Here is a 13,107-nt window from a genome sequence, read left to right on the forward strand (position 1 = left end):
GTAAGTCCGCCAGATCAGAGGCAGTAGGGATGAACAGGGAGGTTCTCTTGATAAGTGTGAGAATTGGACCATTTTCCTGTGCTGCTAAGCACTCAAAATGTAACGAGTAACTTTGGGTGTTAGGGAAAATGTATGGAGTAAAAAGTACATTATTTTCTTTAGGAATGTAGTGAAGTAAAAGTAGTAAAGTAAAGTACAGATACTAAAAAAAACGACATAAGTGGTACTTTAAAGTATTTTTACTTAAGTACTTTACAACACTGGTACCGTATGGGTTGGGATTATGGTTAATTGTTTAGCTACATGTCTAAACAAAATACCACCAGGTTTGCACACATCTCAGGAGGGATTTTGTCCCACTCCTCTTTGCAGATCTTCTCCAAGTCATTAAGGTTTCGAGGCTGACGTTTGGCAACTCGAACCTTCAGCTCCCTCCACAGATTTTCTATGGGATTAAGGTCTGGAGACTGGCTAGGCCACTCCAGGACCTTAATTTGCTTCTTCTTGAGCCACTCCTTTGTTGCCTTGCCCGTGTGTTTTGGGTCATGCTGGAATACCCATCCACGACCCATTTTCAATGCCCTGGCTGAGGGAAGGAGGTTCTCACCCAAGATTTGACGGTACATGGCCCTGTCCATCGTCCCTTTGATGCGGTGAAGTTGTCCTGTCCCCTTAGCAGAAAAACACCCCCAAAGCATAATGTTACCACTTCCATGTTTGACGGTGGGGATGGTGTTCTTGGGGTCATAGGCAGCATTCCTCCTCCTCCAAACACGGCGAGTTGAGTTGATGCCAAAGAGCTCAATTTTGATATCATCTGACCACAACACTTTCACCCAGTTCTCCTCTGAATCATTCAGATGTTCATTGGCAAACTTCAGACAGGCAGGATTTCAGTCTTTCACAGCGTAGTGTGTTACCAATTGTTTTCTTGGTGACTATGATCCCAGCTGCCTTGAGATCATTGACAAGATCCTCCCGTGTAGGTCTGGGCTGATTCCTCACCGTTCTCATGGTCATTGCAACTCCACGAGGTGAGATCTTGCATGGAGCCCCAGGCAGAGGGAGATTGACAGTTCTTTTGTGTTTCTTCTATTTGCGAATAATCGCACCAACTGTTGTCACCTTCTCACCAAGCTGCTTGGCGATGGTCTTGTAGCCCATTCCAGCCTTGTGTAGGTCTACAATCTTGTCCCTGACATCCTTGGAGAGCTCTTTGGTCTTGGCCATGGTGGAGAGTTTGGAATCTGATTGATTGATTGCTTCTGTGGACAGGTGTCTTTTTATACAGGTAACAAACTGAGATTAGGAGCACTCCCTTTAAGAGTGTGCTCCTAATCTCAGCTCGTTACCTGTATAAAAGACACCTGGGAGCCAGAAATCATTCTGATTGAGAGGGGGTCAAATACTTATTTCCCTCATTAAAATGCAAATCAATTTATAAAATTTTTTACATGCGTTTTTCTGGATTTTTTTGTTGTTATTCTGTCTCTCACTGTTCAAATAAACCTACCATTCAAATTATAGACTGATCATTTCTTTGTCAGTGGGCAAACGTACAAAATAAGCAGGGGATCAAATACTTTTTTCCCTCACTGTACCTGTCTATTTGTGGAAAAATCACCCTGATTAACTCTTTAGTATTATCCCAGTTCACCTATTTGCTTATGGTCTTGCCTACACCTAGCAAACAGTTTTATAAATTATATGAGACAAAAATATTCAATTTTATTTGGAACGGCAAGCCAGACAAAATTAAATGGGCCTATTTATATAAATAATTTATAATCACTAAAAGCTTCAGTCATACAAAAGTTATACTTAAATCCGAACTGGTTCTCTAGCAAATTAGTAAGATTGTCTCACCCCATGTTCAAGAATGGCCTTTTTCCCTTTATTCAGATTACAACCTCTCACTTTCAGTTATTTGAAAAGGAAATAATCTCCCAAATATCACCATTTCTAAAACAAGCCATAGAAAGTTGGTTGCAATTTCAATGTAATCCTCCAGAAACTACAGAACAAATAATGCAACAAATATTGTGGTTAAATTCAAATATACTAATTGATAAAAAAGCCAGCATTCTTTTAAATTAAAAAAAAAAAAAGTATAATCTTCGTAAATGATATTATAGGTAGGACTGGAGGAGTTATGTTGCACATGCAGCTAACAAAACATATGGAAATGTCTGCTCTACCCAAAATTACAACCAAGTAATTGCAGCATTCCCGCAGAAATTGAAGAGGAAAGTGGAAGGGGGAAAAAGTAAGGAACTTGTCTGTCGGCCCTGCATTGAAGAACATAATTGGTTAAAGAAAATTGTGATAAATAAAAAAGTATACCAGTTTCATTTAAGGACCAAAGGATTGACAGCCGTCCCATATAGATTGCAAAATAGTTGGGAAGAGATTTTTCACATACCAATTCCATGGCACAGTGTTTATGAACTGATATGCAAAACAACGCCGGATTCAAAACTTTGAATTTTTCTATTTAAACTATTAATCAAAATTCTTGCGACCAATAGAATGTTATTTATATGGGGGATGCAATCTTCCCAGCTCTGCAGATTTTGCTGCGAAGAGACAGAATCATTAGATCATCTGGTTTGGCACTGTCCATTGGAGGCTTGTTTTTGGTCACAGATCCAGGAATGGCTGAAGGATTGCAATATTTACCTGGAGCTAACCCTGCAGATAGCACTACTGGGTGATCTGAAAAGTCATAGTCAATCGATCAATAATATAATAATACTTCTAGCAAAAAAGTTTATTTTCAATTTACGTATATATATATATATATATATATATATATATATATATATATATATATATATATATATATATATATATATATATATATATATATAATATATACACATATACATACATACATACAGTGGGGAGAACAAGTATTTGATACACTGCCGATTTTGCAGGTTTTCCTACTTACAAAGCATGTAGAGGTCTGTAATTTTTATCATAGGTACACTTCAACTGTGAGAGACAGAATCTAAAATAAAAATCCAGAAAATCACATTGCATGATTTTTAAGTAATTCATTTGCATTTTATTGCATGACATAAGTATTTGATACATCAGAAAAGCAGAACTTAATATTTGGTACAGAAACCTTTGTTTGCAATTACAGAGATCATACGTTTCCTGTAGGTCTTGACCAGGTTTGCACACACTGCAGCAGGGATTTTGGCCCACTCCTCCATACAGACCTTCTCCAGATCCTTCAGGTTTCGGGGCTGTCGCTGGGCAATAAGGACTTTCAGCTCCCTCCAAAGATGTTCTATTGGGTTCAGGTCTGGAGACTGGCTAGGCCACTCCAGGACCTTGAGATGCTTCTTACGGAGCCAATCCTTAGTTGCCCTGGCTGTGTGTTTCGGGTCGTTGTCATGCTGGAAGACCCAGCCACGACCCATCTTCAATGCTCTTACTGAGGGAAGGAGGTTGTTGGCCAAGATCTCGCGATACATGGCCCCATCCATCCTCCCCTCAATACGGTGCAGTCGTCCTGTCCACTTTGCAGAAAAGCATCCCCAAAGAATGATGTTTCCACCACCATGCTTCACGGTTGGGATGGTGTTCTTGGGGTTGTACTCATCCTTCTTCTTCCTCCAAACACGGCGAGTGGAGTTTAGACCAAAAAGCTCTATCTTTGTCTCATCAGACCACATGACCTTCTCCCATTCCTCCTCTGGATCATCCAGATGGTCATTGGCAAACATCAGACGGGCCTGGACATGCGCTGGCTTGAGCAGGGGGACCTTGCGTGCACTGCAGGATTTTAATCCATGACGGCGGAGTGTGTTACTAATGGTTTTCTTTGAGACTGTGGTCCCAGCTCTCTTCAGGTCATTGACCAGGTCCTGCCGTGTAGTTCTGGGCTGATCCCTCACCTTCCTCATGATCATTGATGCCCCACGAGGTGAGCTCTTGCATGGAGCCCCAGACCGAGGGTGATTGACCGTCATCTTGAACTTCTTCCATTTTCTAATAATTGCGCCAACAGTTGTTGCCTTCTCACCAAGCTGCTTGCCTATTGTCCTGTGGCCCATCCCAGCCTTGTGCAGGTCTACAATTTTATCCCTGATGTCCTTACACAGCTCTCTGGTCTTGGCCATTGTGGAGAGGTTGGAGTCTGTTTGATTGAGTGTGTGGACAGGTGTATTTTATACAGGTAACGAGTTCAAACAGGTGCAGTTAATACAGGTAATGAGTGGAGAACAGGAGGGCTTCTTAAAGAAAAACTAACAGGTCTGTGAGAGCCGGAATTCTTACTGGTTGGTAGGTGATCAAATACTTATGTCATGCAATACAATGCAAATTAATTACTTAAAAATCATACAATGTGATTTGCTGGATTTTTGTTTTAGATTCAGTCTCTCACAGTTGAAGTGTACCTATGATACAAATTACAGACCTCTACATGCTTTGTAAGTAGGAAAACCTGCAAAATCGGCAGTGTATCAAATACTTGTTCTCCCCACTGTATATACATATATATTTATATTTGCGAGGAAAGAAAACATATGGGGGATTGGAAGTGATGCAGACAATTACATTGATGGAAGTTACAATCTATCTGCAATATTAAAGCTGATCTACCAAAAAAAAAGAACAAAAAAAAGAAACCACTACTAAAAGGACACCAATAAGAAGAAGAGACTTGCTTGAGCAATGGAGATTAGACCAGTGGACATTTGTGCTTTGGTCTGGAGTCCATATTGGAGATTTTTGGTTCCAACCGCCTTGTCTTTGTGAGGCGCGGTGTGGGTGAACGGATGATTGCCGCATGTGTATTTCCCACCGTAAAGCATGGAGGAGGAGGTTTTATGGTGTGGGGTGCTTTGCAGGTGACACTGTCTGTGATTTATTTAGAATTCAAGGCACACTTAACCAGCATGGCTACCACAGCATTCTGCAGCGATACGCCATCCCATCTGGTTTGGGGTTAGTGGGACTATCATTTGTTTCTCAACAGAACAATGACCCAACACACCTCCAGGCTGTGTAAGGGCTATTTTCCCAAGAAGGAGAGTGATGGAGTGCTGCATCAGATGACCTGGCCTCCACAATCCAAATTGAGACGGTTTGGGATGAGTCGGACAACAGAGTGAAGGAAAAGCAGCCAACAAGTGCTCAGCATATGTGGGAACTCCTTCAAGACTGTTGGAAAAGTATTCCAGGTGAAGCTTGTTGAGAGAATGCCAAGAGTGTGCAAAGCTGTCATCAAGGCAAAGGGTGGCTATTTGAAGAATCTCAAACTTTTTTGGTTACTACATGATTCCATATGTGTTATTTCATAGTTTTGATGTCTTCACTATTATTCTACAATGTAGAAAATAGTCAAAATAAAGAAAAACCCTTGAATGAGTAGGTGTCCTAAAACTTTTGACCGGTAGTGTATATGTTACCCTTTATCAGAAAGCACGGCATTGATTTTCACTGCTACACAGACGATATACAACTTTACATTTCTGTGGCGGCAGGTAGTCAGCCTAGCAGTTAAGAGCGTTGGGCCAGTAACCAAAAAGTCGCTGGTTCAAATCCCTGAGCCAACTAGGTGAAAAATATGCAGATGTGCCCTTAAGCAAGGCACTTAACCCAAATTGCTCTGGATAAGAGCGTAAATGTGTCATCAGAGGATTTTAGCTCCACAGATAAATGATTAGACTGTATTAGTGATTTAAATACTTGGATGGCTCACAACTTCCTCCAGCTAAATCAAGACAAGACCGAGGTACTTATTATTGGAGCCAAAGCACAGAGAGAGAATCCACCCACACATTTAATTAACGAGCAGCAAAGATAAAACACCAGGTAAAACCTAGGTGTTATTTTAGATTCTGAACTCAATTTCGAATCACACATTAGGAATGTGACCAAAATAGCTTTTTACCACATGAGGAACATTACCAAGGTGAGGCCATTTCTCTCTCAGACTGAAACAGAGAGACTCATCCATGCTTTTATTACAATTAGGGTTGACTACTGTAATGCTCTCCTGTCTGAACTACCCAAGAAAGCCATTGGTCAACTGCAAAACATGCAGAATGCTGCAGCACGGGTACTGACCAAGACCAGACAGAGAGCACACATTACACTGGTTTTAAGTTCTCTGCACTAGCTGCCTGTGAGTTTTAGAATTAATGCACCCCAATACGTCAGACATGCTTTTAAGTTATGTACCCAGTAGGTCCCTCAGGTCCTCTGGTACTGGCCTTTTAATGCTCCCAAAGCCTAGGACCAAGAGGCATAGAAGTAGCCATTAGTTATTATGCCCCCAGCCTCTGGAATAGCCTGCCAGAAAACCTGAGGGGGGCCGAAACTGTGGACATATTTAAAAGAGATCTTAAAACATACATTTTTAGCTTTGCTTTTCCTTAGGGTGTTTTTAATCGTTCAGTTTTTTTTATTATTTTGTTTTTTATCCTCTTATGTTTGTTGTGTACTAAATATTTCAGTTTTTATTTATTGTTATTTATTAGTTTTTTCCTGTGAAGCACATTGCTTTGCTTTCCATGTCTGAAATGTGCTATGACGGTCTTGATTAAACTAAATTAAATGTAAACTAAATAAATGTGACCTTAGACACTGACATAATGACTTTGTGAGCCAGAGCTGATGAGGATAGAATCAGAGAAAGCACGGTTGCGTAACATACAGTGATTTCAAAGTGTTCAGACCTCTGTGAAGCCAAGTGTGCTTGTAATGTTCTGACTAAACAATATCATGGCCAAATCTGATTATCTGCTCTAAGAATTCTGGGAATTTTGTAAAAAAAAAAAAAAAAATTTATAATAATTATGTAACTAATATTAAAATCCACTGTATAGCCTGCTATACAGACTACAGTGTATATATGATACGTCAAGTTAACACCACACAAATAACCATATCCTTTCTCATCCACACCTTCCAGCGTTGTTTGCCTGTTAGAGTACGGATGTGGGTTTGCTGCTGTTAAGGGCCAGTGGGTTCATTGAACACATGGTTAGTTTGTAATTAAATACCTTTTAGTCTCCATGGTTTATTCTGTGACGCTATTGTAGGACTAGCAGTAGCAGTCTCTCGCTTTGAAACAGCACTTAAAATATACATTTTCACACAAAGAAATACATTCTGCTGCTCCATTATGTCATACTCTATGATTGACTGAAGATTTAATTTTAGATATACATTTCATTCATGTGGCAGCTGCCCAAAAGAACAGGTATGAGTGTTCTAAAAAATGAAACCTCTCAAAAGCAATATACTGTAGAGACCAGGGTCGAAGTCAATACCATTTCAATTTCAATCAATGCATTGTCATGAAGTTGCACAGAAAGTCCAGAGTATTTCTACAAAAGTCATACATTAAAAGAGTGAAGCTACTAAGGTGACAAGCGGTGAGGTGATGACACTGCCTGGAAAGCCTTCCCTGTCTGGAACCATCCTCGTGACATTTGCAGGGGAGGATAAACAATTTTTGGATGCCATCTTTTTTACTCTTATTTTTAGATACCATCACACCGTCTTCGTTGATGTCAAAAGGGCAGCACTGTTTACAGGACAGAGAAAACATTTCTCTAATGTTATTGAAATAACTTATTTCAAACAGTGTAACAATTCCAGGAGATATTTCATCTTCCCACCACATCCATTGGACATGAACTATAGATTAACATAAAATGCAGTGTTATGTTGTGTAACATAAACATTCAGCTTTCTCTCCCCAGCAGGGCTCCTTTCTCTCCCCAGCAGGGCTCCTATTCAGATAATGATGCTCTGAGATAATGAGGGGAATTACAGTCTACACACTATGCTTTAGAAAACAGTTAAAGGAGGCCACCTGTTTCTGCTGTCAAAGGAGAAGATCCATTTGCATTGGATGAAAGATTTCTACATCAGAGACCATAAATCTGCTGTGGGAAAGTGCAATGGGCCTCAGAAAATGTTACAGCCTCATATAATGAAATAAAATAATAAAATAACTCTGTAAGCTAAATAAGATATACCATAAATAAGCCTACATGAAACATAGTCCTACATCCAAGAATTTGAAATGTTCACACCATAAAACTAGGAACTACTATTTCCTCCAAAAGCAATTTTCTGTAAAAGCCTAATAAATTAAAGGAGCATGTTCTAATAATAACCACTAAGGCTGAATTATTCAAATAAATGCTTTTTTGTAATTTAGCTCAATATACTGGTAGGCCTAGTGGAGATATTTTTGTTACTGTTGTACCTCTTGGAGGAGATAAACACTTAAACATCCAGTCAATAATGGATTGGATTTACATAGTGGTTTTTCACCAGGTGCTGGTAGGGCTTTACATTGCATGCAGCAGAAACTCCCCCCATCCATCACCAATGTGTAGCACCCACCTGGGTAATGCCATGGCAGACATTTTACGCCAGAGCTCATCACACATCAGTTGGAGTGAGAGAGAGAAATACAATAGCTTGTCAAAGTGAAAAAGGTAAAGGGTATGTAGCTGTGACCTGAGTGGAAGGATGATGCATTCAGCAGAACACGTAGCTACCCTCTGTGCCCCGCTGACCCTAGGGTCACTATTACACAGGACTGGATTACATTTGCCAGCTGGTGCCTCGCTCCATCCATCCTCTCTTCAGGGCATCTGAGGGAAGAGAGGGAAAGAGAGAGGAGGGGCAGATACAGTGGAAAGATAACAGTACAGCGTCCGTGTTCAGTATTGTGTCAATGCAGGCAGGATGGTTGGTATGGGTTAGTGTTAGTGTGATTCCTCTATGGAGTGGATTCATTCTCTGGGATTAGATAGAGTAGATTCTGCCTCTGGGGATTAGTGGACATGTCAGCTCTGCCACCAATCGGACATCAAGAACTGGATTTATATTCCAGATTATCGGAGCGTGTGGGTCTCACACAGGCTCTCTTAGCAATGGTTACCAGAGTGTTCTATCAATTTCACTCTTCACACTTTTGCACTGAATATTATTACTCACTGTAATAGTCAAATGTATGTGCTATGAACAAAAACAAAAGGAAACATCTTACTGCATACATTTATTACCTTTGTAATAACACTTCAATGTTTTGAACAAACTTTTTTGCTCATTTGATAACTCCTCCAAAACACAACTTTTATCTGTACTATATTTACAGATATAACATCATAGCTAAAACAATGTCCCTCTCAATAATCGTATCAACAAAAGCCACAGGCAAAAGGCAATGTTCCTCTTTAAATTCTTCGGTATAACCTTTTTTGGAACTGTACCTTTCTCTCACACAAAACTGGAGATATACTGCTAACAACAAGCATGGCTGCACAGGATACAAAAGCGAGGCAAAACATACATAAATTCCTTAGTGGTTTACATTCATTATAAATGTTGTACCATTTGATCTAACTCAGTATAAAGTAGACCCCTTCAAATGTATCCCTCTGGGAATAACAAGGACTAAACACAAACATTTAAGACATAATAAGTGTAGGGACAGGGAGGCTGGTGGTAAACTTTGATTGCAAATGACTCCCTTCATTAAACCAGATAAAAGGCATCAATAATTAATAGGATAAATAATAGGATCCCCTGTAGCTCAGTTGGTAGAGCATGGCGCTTGCAATGCCAGGGTTGTGGGTTCGTTTCCCACGGGGGGCCAGTATGAAAAATGTATGCACTCACTAACTGTAAATTGCTCTGGATAAGAGCGTCTGCTAAATGACTAAAATGTAAAAATTTAATTTTCACTGTAACAACATTCATTTCACAGACAACATCTCTATTACCCTCCAAGCACACAATGACCGCAGGCCTAACTTTACAGAAGCAAAAACAAACATTGTCTGGTCTGCAGGGTAGGTACATGCCTCAACATAACTGCACTGACATAATCAATGCTGAACAGCTTCAATATAGTACCATGATAAAGGGTTGAACATAACCCATACCTTTTGTGGAATAACAAATCCCTTTTAATATCCGATCTCTAAGATAAAAAAATAATGATGACAACACTACTGGTCAGAAATGACAACCATGTCAGGATATCTTATTGATCCAACATGGACATTGAGAATGGCTCAAATCAGTTAGGAAAGTGGTATAGCGTAAACACATGATGCAACAGATCTTCATGAGAGAAAGCATGCAAAAAGAAAAACAAGTGACTTCTCTCTGTGCGTGATTACAGAATGGTCGATGCTAAGACTTCTGCTGTCAGTGATATTGCTGTTGTGTGGAAACAAAGTTTTGGCATGTAAGTTGCTTTGAAATGTTCTCACTATTCTCTCTATATCTACTTCAACATTCTGTAATTTAGCTTTTCATTTTGGGCTCTACATACAGTTCACTGCATTGTCCGTCAAATACTGTACCATCTACCAACAAACATTCTGCAAATGAAGAGTTTGTACTTCAAACTAACAGTCTATGTGATAGAATGCACGAAGACTATCAACTTCCAGGCTTAATATGGGGGTTCAATCTAAAATAGTTACAGCAAAAACATTCCAGAGTCAGACAAAATTAATAAAAGGGTATGAGAATACTGTTTTACATAATACAGAGATCAGAGTGACTCCATCCTTTGATGATAAGCAGCACCACTGCACACATAATCATGTTACTTCAAATATAGCTTTACAAGAATCCCAGATATCTGATTGCACAACTGATACTGAAAATGGTATATTTCCACTATTCTTAATTTAAGGTAGAATACATGTTATGAGGAAACAATCTTGGTAAACGTAGAAATGTGTCTAGGCTAGGGGCTGTCATATGAAATAAAGTTGAGTTTACACCTATGGTGTGAGGTACCTCCTAGGTGAGAGGTAGTGTCAGTCCAAATAGCAATATTCTAATAGAAACAATTCCCTGCTGAGCAACTTAGAGAGAGAAGTAAAGGCATTCTATACTGTAGTAGTGAGGAGGCATTCTACATTGTAGTAGGTTGCTTCTCTGTCCGCAGCTCTAAAAGCGGTTAAAGTGTAAGGAAAGATAAAAGCACACAGTCTGGAAATAATTACAGGTCTCCTGAATAGATAGAGGAACACATAGTGGGATTCAACACATAGAAAAGAGACCACAGAAAGGCTAACTGACAAAGACCATTGACGTGACTACAGGAGACATAATGACAATGACTAAGAAAACCACAGGAGGCCAGCAAACAGTATCAGAGAGAAGGGCCTACTGTTTTGACAGACTGCTCTCTTTCTCTGCTGCAGTCTCATGGCACAGCCTGACGGCTCCAAAGATGATTGGGTAAAGGTAATTATCAAAGAGACTAATAATAAACTAATTAGAAACCACAGATACTCATTCATGAATGTATAAAGTAATGAAAACATTACAAAAAATACATGGAACTGATTATTACCCCAAAAAGATACAAAATAAATCATACTGTGAATAAACAATAATATTTTACTAAATACATACATTACTGGTCAAAAGTTTTGGACCACCTACTCATTCATAAGGGTTTTTCTTTATTTTTACTATTTTCTACATTGTAGAAAAATTGTGAAGACATCAATACTATGAAATAACACATATGGAATCATGTAGTAACCACAAAAGTGTTACACAAATCAAAATATATTTCATATTTCAGATTCTTCAAATAGCCACCCTTTGCCTTAATGACAGCTTTGCACACTCCTAGCATTCTCTCAACCAGCTTCATGAGGAAGTTACCTGGAATGCATTTAAATTAACAGGTGTGCCTTCTTAAAAGTTAATCTGTGGAATTTCTTTCCTTCTTAATGCGTTTGAGCCAATCAGTTGTGTTGTGACAAGGTAGGGGTGGTATACAGAAGATAGCCCTCATTTGTAAAAGACCAAGTCCATATTATGGCAAGAACAGCTCAAATAAGCAAAGAGAAACAACAGTCCATCATTACTTTAAGACATGAAAGTCAGTCAATATGGAACATTTCAAGAACTTTGAAAGTTTCTTCAAGTGCAGTCGCAAAAACCATCAAGTGCTATGATGAAACTGGTTCTCATGAGGACTGCCACAGGAATGGAAGACCCAGAGTTACCTCTGCTGCAGAGGATAAGTTCATTAGAGTTACCAGCCTCAGAAATTGCAGCCCAAATAAATGCTTCACAGAGTTCAAGTAACAGACACATCTCAACATCAACTGTTCAGAGGAGACTGTGTGAATCAGGCCTTCATGGTCGAATTGCTGCAAAGAAACCACTACTAAAGGACACCAATAAGAAGAAGAGACTTGCTTGGGCCAAGAAACACGAGCAATGGACATTAGACCGGTAGAAATGTGTGCTTTGGTCTAGAGTCCCATTTTGAGATTTTTGGTTCCAACCGCCGTGTCTTTGTGAGAGTGCTGCATCAGATGACCTGGCCTCCACAATCCCCCGACCTCAACCAAATTGAGATGGTTTGGGATGAGTCAGACTGCAGAGTGAAGGAAAAGCAGCCAACAAGTGCTCAGCATATATGGGAACTCCTTCAAGACTGTTGGAAAAGCATTCCAGGTGAAACTTGTTGAGAGAATGGCAAGAGTGTGCAAAGCTGTCATCAAGGCAAAGGGTGGCTATTTGAAGAATCTCAAATATAAAATATATTTTGATTTGTTTAACACTTTTTTGGTTACTACATGATTCCATATGTGTTATTTCATAGTTCTGATGTCTTCACTCTTATTCTACAATATAGAAAATAGTAAAAATAATGAAAAACCCTTGAATGAGTAGGTGTTCTACAACTTTTGACCGGTAGTGTATGACATACAGACAGACTGCATCCCAACTGCAGCAGCTGCTGGTGGATACAACACTGACCTTCGTGGAATGTCAATCAATCAAAACAATGAGGGGTCAAAGGTCATTGCTCTAGGTTCTGCGTTTAGTCAATGATCTCACTTTGACCTTTGAACTTAATTTCTCCATCTCAATAAGTGCGTACATTTGGCTTGGTACAAATACATCTGTGCTTTGAGTTAATACAAAATGCATAGGTATTCCAATTAGGAATCAGGCTTTCACAGGCAAAAGTCTAGTATTGTTAAAGTGCATGTCATTGATACAACAGCATACTACGAATGCAGATGGTATCAATGTAATTATTTTGTACTAATCATTTGGCCTGTT

This window comes from Coregonus lavaretus (assembly GCF_964263955.1).
Source record: "Coregonus lavaretus genome assembly, chromosome: 1".
NCBI classification, from domain to species: domain Eukaryota; kingdom Metazoa; phylum Chordata; class Actinopteri; order Salmoniformes; family Salmonidae; genus Coregonus; species Coregonus lavaretus.